The 13,996-nt window shown below is 43.6% G+C and overlaps 1 long non-coding RNA gene across 1 annotated transcript in view; it reads right to left on the bottom strand.

Moving 5' to 3' along the window:
* Positions 1-13,996, bottom strand: part of LOC131839262 (uncharacterized) — a 90,967-nt gene that overhangs the window by 53,584 nt on the left and 23,387 nt on the right. The window contains exon 2 of the long non-coding RNA XR_009356890.1: positions 13,638-13,694. This is a non-coding gene — a long non-coding RNA (uncharacterized LOC131839262). The remainder of the gene's footprint in view (positions 1-13,637; positions 13,695-13,996) is intronic.

Below are 13,996 nucleotides of genomic sequence, written 5' to 3' on the forward strand. Positions count from 1 at the left end.
ACTACTGTAAGTAATGCTGCTATAAACATTGGTGTACAAGTACGTGTTTGAGTCCCTGCTTTCAATCCCTTGGAGTATATACCAAGAAATGGAATTGTTGGAATACATGGTAATTTAATTTTTAAATTTTTAAAGAAAATCACTGTCTTTCACGGCAGCTATACCATTTTATACTCCCACGAAAAACATACAAGTGTTCCAATTTCTCCCCATCCTCAGAAGATATTATTTTTTATCTCCACATTATAGTCAAGGAAACAGACCTGGCAAAGTGGTAACTTCCTCACAATTACACAGCTACTAAGTAGTAGATCCCACAAAGGAAGCTGAGATTCTTCAAGTCCATCATGCTTCCCTGGCCCCACAGCTGCCTGAGACACAGAACAGCAGAAATAGAAATCCACTGAGACCTAAAGCAAGCAGACCCATCTCCGGGAAAGGATTTGTTTCTGGGAGTTACTCCGTCAGCTGTTCTTTCAATAATGACACCTCCATGCACTGCTGCTCAGATTTCTTGGAATAGAAGTGTGTGTGCTTCATTGATAAAAGCCAATCCCATTCACTTAGCAAACTTCATTCCTTCACTCAGCTGCTATATGTTCCTTCATTCAACGAGTTTTTGTTGGGTCCGTATTTGATGCCAAGTATGTTTTAAGAGCTGTGAACAGCTGTGCTAAGGTTCTTGCTCTAATGGAACTCAAATTCTAGAAAAGGAGACAGGCAATGCACAGAAAAAGATATAATGTGGACCATTTCTAGGTTGTAAGTTTACTAAAGGACATCAGCAGGGTGTTGGAATAGAGTAGTCAGGGACGGGGGACGTAACTTTGGATAGCATGAGGCCTCTCTGGAAAAGATGACTTGTAACCTGAAGCCTAAAGTTGAGAAGGTACCAGCCATGTGAAATCTGGTGCAAAACAGGTGGGCATGTAGAGTAGCAAATGCAAAGGCCCTGAGGTTTAAAAAAAAAAATGGCATGTTCTAAGAAAATCGGGATGTTAGTCTGTTGGGACCAGGGATACAAGACGCTCATCTGCAAAGTGAGGATAATATGAGTATTTAGTTATGGGATTATTGTTACGATTAAATGACTGATACACATAAACATGAGCTATCATTATTATAAGACCCATCTGATCAGGTGCTGGTCTCCTACACTATAATAATGATAGCTCATGTTTAATGAGCACTTAACTATGTTTCAGATACTATTCAAGCAATTTATATATATTATTTCACTTAGCATAATACCCTCTAGTTCCATCTACATTGTTGCAAATGGCAAGATTTCAGGACTTTTTTTTCAAAGATTTTATTTATTTGACACAGAGAGATCATAAGTAGGCACAGAGAGAGAGAGAGAGAGAGAGGAGGAAGCAGGCTTCCTGCCAAGCAGAGAGCCCAATGCGGGACTCGATCCCAGAACTCTGAGATCATGACCTGAGCTGAAGGGAGAGGCTTAACCCACTGAGCCACCCAGGCACCCAGATTTCGGGATTTTTGATGGCTGCTTAGTATTCCATTACACACACACACACACACACACACACACCCCACATCTTCTTTATCCAATCATCTGTTGATGGACATCTAGGTTATTTCCATAGTTTGGCTATTGTGGACATTGCTGTTATAAACATTTGGGTGCACGTGCCCCTTCAGATCACTACATTTGTATCTTCAGGGTAAATACCCAGTAGTGTGATTGCTGGGTCATAGGGTAGCTCTGTTTTCAACTTTTTCAGGGACCGCCATGCTGTTTTCCAGAGTGGCTGCACCAGCTTGCATTCCCACCAACAGTATAGGAGGGTTACCCTTTTTCCACATCCTTGCCAACATCTGTCATTTCCTGACTTGTTAATTTTAGCCATGCTGACTGGTGTGAGGTGGTATCTCATTGTGGTTTTGATTTGTATTTCCCTGATGCTGAGTGATATGGAGCACTTTTTCATGTGTCTGTTGGCCATCTGGATGTCTTCTTCACAGAAATGTCTGTTCATGTCTTCTGCCCATTTCTTGATTGGATTATTTGTTCTTTGGGTGTTGAGTTTGATAAGTTCTTTATGGATTTTGGATACTAGCCCTTTTTCTGATATGTCATTTGCAAATATCTTCTCCCATTCTGTCAGTTGTCTTTTGGCTTTGTTGTCTGTTTCCTTTGTGGTACAAAAGCTTCTGATCTTGGTGAAGTCCCAGTAGTTCATTTTTGCTCTTGCTTCCCTTGCCTTTCGTGATGTTTCTAGGAAGAAGTTGCTGTGGCTGAGGTTGAAGAGGTTGCTGCCTGTGTTCTCCTCAAGGATTTTGATGGATTCCCGTCTCACATTGAAGTCTTTCATCCATTTTGAGTCTATTTTCATGTGTAGTGTAAGGAAATGGTCCAGTTTCATTTTTCTGCACGTGACTGTCCAATTTTCCCAACACCATTTTTTGAAGAGACTTTTTTCCGTTGGACATTCCTTCCTGCTTTGTCGAAGATTAGTTGACCACAGAGTTGAGGGTCCATTTCTGGGCTCTCTATTCTGTTCCATTGATCTATGTGTCTGTTTTTGTGCCAGTGCCATACTGTCTTGATGATTACAACTCTGTAATAGAGCTTGAAGTCTGGAATTGGGATGCCGCCAACTTTGGTTTTCTTTTTGAACATTCCTCTGGCTATTTGGGGTCTTTTCTGGTTCCATATAAATTTTAGGATTATTTGTTCCATTTATTTGAAAAAAAAAGTTGATGGTATTTTGTTAGGGATTGCATTAAATGTGTAAATTGCTTTAGGTAGCATAGACATTTTCACAATATTTGTTCTTCCAATCCATGAGCATGGAACATTTTTCCATTTCTTTGTGTCTTCCTCCATTTCTTTTATGAGTACTTTACAGTTTTCTGAGTAAAGATAGAATCTGAATCTTTTTTTTAAGATTTTATTTATTTACTTATTTGACAGAGAGATCACAAGTAGGCAGAGAGGTAGGCAGAGAGAGAGAGAAAGGGAAGCAGGCTCCCTGCTGAGCAGAGAGCCTGATGCGGAGCTCTATCCCAAGACCCCAAGATCAAGACCGAGGCCGAAGGCAAAGGCTTAACCCACTGAGCCACCCAGGAATATGAATCTTGAGAACAAAATTCAATTCCTCCATGGGCAGCCTCCTACCAAAGTTTTCCTCTATAATGCAGCTGTGGTGCTTCCTACTTCCCAAGCCCAGGACTCCAGCCTTCCATCAGTTCCTTGGGTCCAAAGCCTTCTAGTACATTCTCTCTAAGTTAGCCAGTGCTTGTTCTTATTTCTTGTAACCAAAGGAAGTACAGGGTAGAGATGGGGGGAGCAGGGTGCTCCTAACTCAGAGATCTATTTTGGACAGGTCAAGTTTGAGAGGTCTGTGAAATACATCAAGGAGGCTATTGTGTCATATATGCCCCTGGAGTTGAGGATGGAGGTCTGGGATGGGGAAAAACAAATTTGGGCATTATCAACATGTAGAAGGCATGGTGTTACCTAGCATAATGTCCCATGTCTTTTGCTGAAAGTGTCCTGGTTTTCTTTGGGGGAAATATTCCTTCTGGGCTAGTAATCTTGATGTGGCTAGTAATCAAAGAGGATGACCTCTTCTGGTCAAGTAGCAAACAGGGACCTCAGGACCAGACAGTCTGCGTATGTCATCTACATGGCCACAGCAATTCTCCCATCCAAGTACTAACCAGGCCCGACCCTGCTTAGCTTCTGAGATCAGACGAGATCGGGCATGTTCAGGGTGGTATGGCCATAGACAGCTACAGCAATTCTTAAGAGATGCTCAAATGAATTAGGACAATTCAGTAAGAATTAGCTAAAGAAGTTTTGATGGAACAATCAGGAGCAAAGAGTTTTTCTGGCACGATTGCTAAGCTGGTACAATGTAAGCTTAGGGCTACCTGGATTTTTTTTTTTTAAACACCACCTTTGGACCATAGTCTGATGAGAATGAGGTCAAGACAGCAGAAAACAGAGTCAGGTGATAAGGGAGAGAGGCAATATGTTGACACAGCACTAAGGCCCCTTCCTCTGTCACTCCTGAAACTAACTTCAGAACTATGTAATTTGATAAATTCTCATTTTGCTTCAGATAGTTCCGTTGAGTTTCTATTACTCCCAGACCAGTGATTTCTGACAACAAATGTCATTTAAAGCCCTGTACCTGGATGAGATTGCCCAGGAGGAGAGCACAGACAGCAAGGAGGACTAATCTTCAAGATTCTGTAATGCTAAAGATCAAACAGAAGGAGAAGCAGCATTTTGGTTAGATTATCTCTTGTCTTTGTTGACAAAAGGGACCAGAAAGGTAATGGAATTCATCGTATTGCACAAAGAAAATCTATTGGTAGAAATTGATTATTTTTTTTAACTGGCTGATCAGTACATAGGGGGCCTTATGGTTGAAAATTCCCAAATTACAAAATTCATTTATGATTTGATATTGCTACATCATTCCTGCATTCAAGGGACAGCATCTCTTTGCTGGAGAGCTCTGTTGCAGCTGAGTCATGCCATCCAAGATAACTATGGCTACCTGCCTTTTCCTGGCACCTGACTTGCTTAGATATGGAAATTCAGGGAGTTTGGCCAGGAAAAGATAGGCATATGTGGTCTTTTTGTAAATATAAATGAGTTTTCTGTGGTTTTACTGCTTGAGGACAGGGAGGATCTGGACTCAGGCTCTGTTGGCCCTTGACTTCACTTTGGCTGAGACAGATTAGTGTCTGCCAACCCAGCTCCCCTGTTCCTAATAGTAGCCAGACCAGCATCTCTGGCTCCAAAGGGGACTCTCCCGGGTTCTGCACCCAACTGATAATTTGAGGAAAGTGAACAGGGTTACAAGTGGTGGGATGATGCGTTCCCACCCAATGGGGAGCTGAGACAAGCACACGGAGGCTTTTAGAGTGGGACGCCAGTTTCAAGGAAGAGAGCAGAGAAATCACACACGTTCACCAATGGCAGGGACTGAAGAAACAGTCAACTAAGAGTCTGTCATTAGGAGGAAAAGTCTGCCCTTTCTAATGAGACATGGAGGATACAGGGAAGCTCATCCATTTGTAACACAGGAGAGATCATGTGAATTTCAAGTCATCTTACTCAGAGTGGGTAGACTCTGAGAAGCAGTCAGAGACCTCCAGCTGCCCCATGATTTAAATACCTATCATTGACTCTCAACTAAAGGACCCATTGATAAACAGCCCAGTGAAGGCTAAGTGTTCAGCCTCTGATGCCCACCTGCTTGCTCTCATTTGCTTCCTTAATGATTCAGTATCTCAGTTTCCTCACCTACAAAGTGAGGATGACAGCTTGAACCTGGAAAACATTAGGGTAAGTGAAAAAAAACCCAGACACAAAAGGATCAGTATTGTGTGCTTCCATTGAATATGAGGTAACTAGAATAAGCAAATCCACAGAGACAGAATGTAGAATGGGGCTTAGCAGTCTGGAGAGAGAGAATAGGGAGTTAGTGTTTAATGGGTGGAGTTTTTGTTTGGGATGATGAAAAAGTTCTGGAGATGGTTAGTGGTGATGGTTGCACACCATTGTGAATGTTCTTAATGTCACTGAATTGTACACTTAAAAATAGTTAAAATGAAGAAAGAAAGTGGTAATATGGGAGGTGGTAGATATGTTAGCTTAATGGTAGTGTATATCCACACAAGAGAATCAGTGCTGTACCGTGTCGGTATATGAAATTCAAAACAGTCAAGCATCATCAGTGAAATGTGGTCACTGCTGAGGGTGGTGGGGCCTGGAAAGGGACTTCTAGGGGGGCTGGTCATGTTCTGTCTCTTTATCTGGAGATTGGTGACTTGAATGAGGGTCACCTTCGAGAAAATGATTGAGCTGTCCCTCATGTCTGTGCTTTCCTGTACATATGCTAGACTTCCAATAAAAAGGACTCCCCCCCCAATAAAGGTGACAATAATATCCACCTCAGAAGTTATTTTGGGGGTGCCTGGGTGGCTCAGTAGGTTAGGCCGCTGCCTTCTGCTGAGGTCATGATCTCAGGGTCCTCAGATCGAGTCCCGCATCGGGCTTTCTGCTCAGCAGGGAGCCTGCTTCCTACTCTCTCTCTCTCTCTGCCTGCCTCTCTGCCTACTTGTGATCTCTCTCTGTCAAATTAAAAAAAAAAGAAAAAAAAGAAGTTATTTTGGTATTCAATAGGTGAAAGCAGATTATATACCCAGAACGGTGCTGGCATGTTGGGGGTCCATCTTTAGCGGCTGTATATAAAGTCAAAATGCTTCTATCTCCAGAAAGCTTTTTTGATGTCCCCTCCCCCGCCACATTTGAGATGCCAGTCATCCCTTCCTTGTCCACACCTCCTAGACTTCAAGATATTTTTGCATTTGCTCCTCCAGATCACACCTCACCCCTGCCCTCAACTCTGGGTCCTGACACCCAGCAATGCCCTCCCCCTTGCCCTCTGGCTTCCTTCCAGGCATGTTGGACCATAAGGGCAGGGAAGAACCAGCAGGAGATTGGAGGAAAGAGTGATGTTGTTGTATTTGTTCCCTTGGTGCCCTCCCTGTGGAGTCACTGTGGCCTGGCTGTGTCCCTTGACCAAAGGGCTCAATCTCAGGACCATGAGATCATGACTGGAGCTGAAATCAAGAGTCAGATACTTAACCGACTGAGCCACCCAGGTGCCCCATATTTAAAAAGATAGCATCTTTTTAAACATGAGCTATGGTTACATGATTGTTTATATTATTTTTGATCGTTATTTTAATTTTACACATAATAATGTTGATGGGGGCACCTGGGTGGCTCAGAGGGTTAGGCCTCTGCCTTCGGCTCAGGTCATGATCATAGGGTCCTGGGATCGAGCCCCTCATCAGGCTCTCTGCTCAGCAGGGAGCCTGCTTCCTCCTCTCTCTCTGCCTGTCTCTCTGCCTATTTGTGATCTCTGTCAAATAAATAAATAAAATCTTAAAAAAAAATAATGTTGATGATAAAACACGGTCAGGAATAAGCTTTACTGGCTATAATGGGTTGAACTGGGGTCCCCAAATGATACGTCCACTTAGAACCTCAGAATGTGAACTTATTTGGAAAATAGGCCTTTGCAGATATGACCAAGATAAGGTTCCCTAGATGAGCTCATTCTGGATTTGGGTGGGCCTTACATCTAATGACAAGTGTCCTTATAAGGGACAGAAAAGATGACACAGAGACCCAGAAAGAAAGCTGCATGAAAAAGAAAACAGAGACTGGGGTTATGAAGCCCCAGACAGGGACTGCCAAGGGTTAACGGAGGCAGCATGAGCTAGAAAACAGGCACAGAGCAGATTCTCCCTTAGAATCTCCAGGGGGATCCTGACCCTGCCGACACCTTGATTTTGGACTTGTGGCTTTCAGAACTATGAGAGAATACATGTCTGTTGCTTGAAGCCATCAACTTTGTGGTAGTTCGTTATGGCAACCCTTGGAAACTAACAGACCAGCAGAGTAATTTGCTAACAGTTTATAAGTCACACCGATTATAAGTCCAGCCCACTGGGCTCTTGTTGACTTACACCCTTCATTTAGAGAATGTTGGTAGGTTATCACAGCTATGGTTTATTTTGAAATGTGATGTTAAATGTCTATGGCTAATTAAATGCACAAGGTCACACAGCAACGACCTTTCACAGGGCGGTAGACTGGACCATTGCTTGATTTTTTTTGTCTTTTTTAATTTTAGAAAGTCAAATATGTTCGGAGATAAAACTGAAAACACTGGACTTTTATTTCAACTGAAAGCCAGGGTAGCAAGGGTTGGGGTCAAATAGCCCCGGATAGGAACCCTTTAACTAAGTGGATAAAGTAGGAAGAATTACTGAAACTCTCTAGGCTTCCCCTGTTCATTTGTAAAACAAGAATTACTGAACTCGCTGAAATGTTACCAGTTAATTGAATATAGGAGACATCGCCTTGACAAAATCTTACCATTTCAGGAAAGGGAGGTTAGAGGAGGCTATTTATAGGGCTTGGGGGTCTGGGTTCAAGGGACTTCAAGTGAGTCTTTTCAAAGAAGGACTTGCCCAGAATTGGGCTAAGATCCTGACATTATAAGTTAGGATTAGTGAATACAGTGAGGTGAAGATCTTAAAGCAAGTCTTGAAGGGTAACTGTGCTTTGAGGAGAAAAAGAAATTTGCTCAGAGTGAAGAGACTGTTATCTTGGGTAAGTTATCTGCAGGAATTTCCAGAAGCGAACAGAGAACTTATTTACTGGTTTATACTCTTACCTTTCCCAGGCAAAGTTATCATGGAACAAATAACTGAGTCATATTGACACAGGGGGTCTCAGTGCTAAGTCCCAATAGCTAGTACACGTCGATGACCATTGTCCCAGTTCTCAAGGCAATGACATCCACTTCTTGTGGCTGCGGTAAGGAGGAAATGAGATCATGGTCTACCAGACCCGCCACATCACAAGAACTAAATAAGCAATAACCTATTATCATTATTACTACTACTACTACTGCTGCTGCTGCTGCTGCCCACTTTTAATTACTTGGAAAGGGAAGACAAATGTAGCTGTAAAGGTGTGACCCCCTCAGGTTGTTCATTGCCTTTTATAAGAAGCAAAGCACATGGCTTTGAGTTTTCTTGTAATTCAGGAACTACCACGAAGCTGCTAAGTTTGTTGGTAGAATTTGCATTTATGGAAATAAGGGGACAAAAAGGAATAAAAAGTGAGGGTGCCATTTCTGCGTCGTCATCGTAGTTCTAGCGGGCTTTGTATTTGCACTCCCCCTAGGACCCTAGAGTAATCAGCTCCCCATGAGAGCTTCCCCTGGCTCAGGCTGAGGGCTGAACTTGATGGTCCTACACGGGAGTGCAATGCTTCATGGGATCTGGAGGTCTCTGCTCACTCACTGTGCATAATGTCAGTCGAAGAGTAAAATTTGTTTGCAAGGGGAACCTACACTTCTTCTGCTTCCAAACATACAAAGCCCAGAGGAATCCCTGAGTGTGTGTGCGGGCTACAGAATCCATAGTCGGCATCTGAGTCTCACCCTAAGGAGCAGAAGATCATGTGTCCAGACGCCTCTCTGACTCGGAAGACAGTGCTCACTTGTGCTCCCTCTGCTCCCCCCACTGAGCCCTGGATTAGTGTTCTAAAGACAGGAGGGACCACTCCGGTTCAGACTAGTAACAGAAATAGTGATGTGAATGAGCGAAAATGCAATGCATGGACTGTGTTTTTAAAAAATGAAATAGTGGGACACTTGGGTGGCTCAGTGGGTTAAGCCTCTGCCTTCGGCTCAGGTCATGATCCCAGGGTCCTGGGATTGAGCCCCACATTGGGCTCTCTGCTCAGCAGGGAGCCTGCTTCCTCGCTCTCTCTCTGCCTGCTTCTCTACCTATTGTGATCTCTGTCAAATAAATAAATAAAATCTTTAAAAAATGAAATGGCAGTGGCTGACTCTTGGTTTCGGCTCAGGGGGTGATCTCAGGGTCCTGCCGAGCATGAAGTGGGCTTGAGAGTCCTCCTCTTCTCCTTCCCCCTCTGCTCCTCCCCTGCTCACATGCACTCTCTCTCTCTCTATCGAATAAAAATGGTAATAATAAAAATGAAATGGCATGTAATTTCCAAACCTGCTGTGGATTTAGGAACCAAGTAGAGGATGTACTTAGCTAATGACTAGATAAAATGATCTATAATGAACATTTTTTTATAGGCTTAATTGGTCTGAACATTTGCCCTACACTGCTTTTGTATTATTAATTTACTCCATTTGTTAAAAGGGTTTCCTACGCTGGGACTTCCTTTCAGTTTTGAATTCCAAATATTGATATATTCTGGCTTAATAGCCGAGGGCCTGCGGGTCAGGGTCCAGGGACTTACTACTTAGATCTGCATCCCGGCCTGCCATTTTCTGGCTGTGTGTCCGTGACCTGATTACTTAACCTCTCTGTGCCTCAGTTTCTCTAGGAACAAAATAAAGTAATCCTCACCATTACCAGGGAGGGTATTTGGAAGGATTTAAATGAGCTGATTCACGTAAAAGGTTCAACGTGGAGTAAGCATGTCATACATTTTAGCTCTCATTTATCTTCCTTAAAATTGCCCATAGAAATTTTACCGCATGACATTCCTAGCAACACTGTCTTATTGCTGGTGCGCCTGGTTCTTGGTCACACCCCTCTGAAGAATGAAGAGGTAGACCAGACAAGAGTAGCAGGCAGCAGAGAAACACTCATTGAGAGATAGCAGTGACAGCACAAACCTTCCCCTTCCCTCAAAAGGGAGGTCCCAGAGGGTCGCCACCTGCCACCCGAGTTTCTCAGTCTAGGGTTTTTATGGGCTTGTTGTCAGGCTGTTTCAATCTGATGAACCCTCCCTGCACCTGCCATCCAACCAGGTTTTTGTCACCTATCTGTCACATGGGGGAAGGGTCAAATCCTTTTAAAGCTGGTTTCCTGGGGGTGGGGGTGGGGGGCCTGTGGCTGTTCCCACATGCCTGCTTTCCAACTATCCTTCATCATTATGGGGTCAATACCATGAGAAAAAAATTCTGCGATGCCTTTAGTTCAAACCCTTGACCCAGGGGCATTGAGTTAGGAAAAGGGCGTTGGGCAAGAAGCTAAGAGAGTTGGGTTTGAGGTCCAATGGGGCCATCAAACCTGCAATCCTGAATGCCTCCCTTCAACTTTCTGGGCGGACCTATTTCCTCAAAACATTTTGTCCCCTTCTTATTTATTTTAAATAAGAGGAGGGGAATGACTACACCCTCTCTCTTTGTTTTTGTTTCTGTTTTTATTTTTAAAGAGAGGAGGTGTGAGCCCAGGAGAGGAAGCGGGGGGGAGGGGCAGATGGAGAAAGCAGGGTCCACACCCAGCACAGAATGGGGGCTGGGGAGGCTGGCTCGAGGTCATGACCTGAGCCAAAATCAAGAGTTGGGCTTTTAACCCACTGAGCCACCCAAGCACCCCAGACTGCAGCCTCTTAAGACTACACAACGTGCTAGAAAGAACCCTGGAGCAAGACTCTTTGGAACTCTTTAAGCTCAATTCTAGTACTTGTTGGGTGTAGCTATTTACAGCACGTCACATGATCTCCTGGACCCTCAATTTCCACACCTGGAAAATGAACAGAGTAATATTGGAAATGCCCTGCCCCAGTTAGTGGTGAACATAAAATGAGGTAATGAAAAAAATACTTTATAAAGCATGAAATAGGTGTAAGATAATAATATCATTAACTAAATTCTATTTAGTCTAATTTTTATACTAAATCTCACTGTTTTCTGGGCCTCTGGTTGGCTTCATTGGTTAAGCAATCAACTCTTGATTTTAGTTGAGGTCATGACTGATCTCAGGATCATGATCTCAGGGTTTTTTTTTTTTTTTTTAATTTTATTTATTTATTTGACAGAGATCACAGTAGGCAAAGAGGCAGGCAGAGAGAGAGAGGGAAGCAGGCTCCCTACGAAGCAGAGAGCCCGATGCGGGACTCAATCTCAGGACCCTGAGATCATGACCTGAGCCGAAGGCAGCGGCTTAACCCACTGAGCCACCCAGGCGCCCGATCTCAGGGTTTTGAATCCAGCCCTGTACTGGGCTCTGTGCTCAGCTTGGAGTCTGCATGTTCCTCTCCCCCTGCACCTCCTCCCCTCTCTCGCAAATAAATAAAATAAATCAATCTGACTGTTTTCCTATAGTCTTTTACCAGTGTTTGTGCACCTGCGTGTAGGATTCTGTGAGTTAGAACCAGACTATAAAGATGTATATGTTGGCTTTCAAACCATCTACTAAAGACAACATCTTCCCTTAGTTAAGGCAACAGCTATAAATTTTCAATTCAAACATGACTCTATGAGTCAAGAAATTAAAAATTATCTATTTTCCCTTCTTTGCACAGATATCTCTGCAACCAAACTCTGAGAATAAATTTGCTGCCCATGTATGGGGGTTTCTTGATATTTTAAGAGGGTTGTTTCAAGTGAAGAGAATGAGCGGAGATTATCTTCATAAAGGAAGAGCACGTGTATCTAGCCCCTGAAAACACACACACACACACACACACACACACACACACACACATCAGCATGAATTCTGTGCTCCACCCAGGAAAGCACTTTCCTAATACCAGGTCCTTATTCACGTGGTCCCCTCCACCAGCAATTCCTTTTCCTCCCACTTCTGCCTGTCAGGTCATACCCAGAATTCAGGGCTTTGTTAAAAATCTCAGATTTTCAGTGAGATGTATTGAGTGTTCTTTGCCCTATCAATAATCTTTCAGAAAGCCCTTCCCTTTTTAAAGATGATAAAACTGACAGGGAGGGGGCACCTGGGTGGCTCAGTGGGTTAAAGACTCTGCCTTCAGCTCAGGTCATGGTTTCAGGGTCCTGGGATCGAGTCCCGCATTGGGCTCGCTGCTCAGCGGGGAGCCTGCTTCCCTCTATCTCTCTCTCTGCCTGCCTCTCCCTCTGCTTGTGATCTCTGTCTGTCAAATAAATAAATAAAATCTTAAAAAAAAAAAAAAAACTGACAGGGAGATTAACTGATTTGTTCAGGTCACCTTGGAGGAATTTGCAGAGAAGTTTAACTCAAATCTTTTCCCCCTATGCCCCAGGGGTATCTTCTCAAATCTTTGTGGTCTGAACCAATCTACATCCCCCTCACCAGTCCAGGTCTCTTAATGGATACTAGTATCACATGTTGCCTTGCCTTACAGAGTTCCTTGTGAATAGAGACCTCCTTCCCCAGAAAACAGTTCTCATAGAACCGGAACCATTCTATTCTCCAAATCCCTCAAACCTTTTAGCGTCCTGTATCCATCTAGCTCTAGGAAAGTTTGTATTTGTTGAATTGGAATGGGATATCCCAAGGGTATTTCCTACCACCTTTCCATGAATGAACTTGGTTTTGTATAATTCCACTTTGATTCTCCCCTAACGAAGATCTTCTGGAAGTATCAAAACCACCACAGGTGAGAGGCAGGACGTGGTCAAGACCCAAGGCCTGTGGTAGCCTGCTGCTGGCTCTGTAATCTCAAACATAAAGCTCTCCTTGGGAAGAACGGGGGTGTAATGGGCAATCCCTTCCAGGCAGCTTTCGAGAGTGAACTGTTCTTGACATTCCCTGAGTTAACTGTGGTCTGAAGGCCCCAGACCATTTGCAGCAAGATTTTAATGACTATCATTACTTCTGCCATTACCGCCACCCAATAAAAACCATCACTGACTTGACGGGATTATCCGCTGCTGAGCAGAGCCACCAACTCCAGCTTGTGACAGAGCATATGGTCTTTGCTGACAGTATTATTTATCAAAGGAGGATAAAAATCACCATAGTGCTGTGCTTTTCACAGGAGGTAATGGCTTGGGGCAAGACTCAGCTTCAACTCAGCCTGGGTTTTCAAAGACACAGCCCCCCTTTTCCCACAAAGCACTTCCCAAAAGTGAAAATGGAACACATGCTGAATGGGATTTTCAGAATGATGAAAACCCTATAATTAGGAAGCAGTAGTCAAAATTATATTACCCCATAAGAGCAAAGCTTCGTAACAAGTTAATGCAATTACTACTTCAGCTTTTCTAGAGATAGAAGCAAACAGGGCAATTAAATCCTCGGTCTTTATTTTTGCAGGGGCTTAATGAAAGGAAAATAAATGAGCTGCATCTCCTTCTTCCTACCTCTGTCTCTGCTTTGCCATCGGGGACAGGCTTCCCACCTCCTCTCTCCAATCTTGTCTGAAAAAGAAAACAGGCCACCAGCTGTGAGATGGATTAGGCCCCAAAACTTTGTACGTGGAATAGAAGCCCTCATTTTTGACAGAGACTGCCAAGAATTTTGCATCACTGCCAGCTTTCTATTCCCTCCATTAGCCGGCCTATCCTACTTAACAAAAGAGTCTCTGTGTGATTTGTCCGTGAATGTCCACACATCCTGTGTGCTTTGATTTTGTCCTGTCTCCATGCATAGTAGTAACCTACTTCACCATCTTTACCTGTAACACTTCCCCCACACAAACCCGATTCATTCCAGACAAACG

The sequence above is a fragment of the Mustela lutreola genome, chromosome 8 (genome assembly GCF_030435805.1).
Source record: "Mustela lutreola isolate mMusLut2 chromosome 8, mMusLut2.pri, whole genome shotgun sequence".
Lineage (NCBI taxonomy): Eukaryota > Metazoa > Chordata > Mammalia > Carnivora > Mustelidae > Mustela > Mustela lutreola.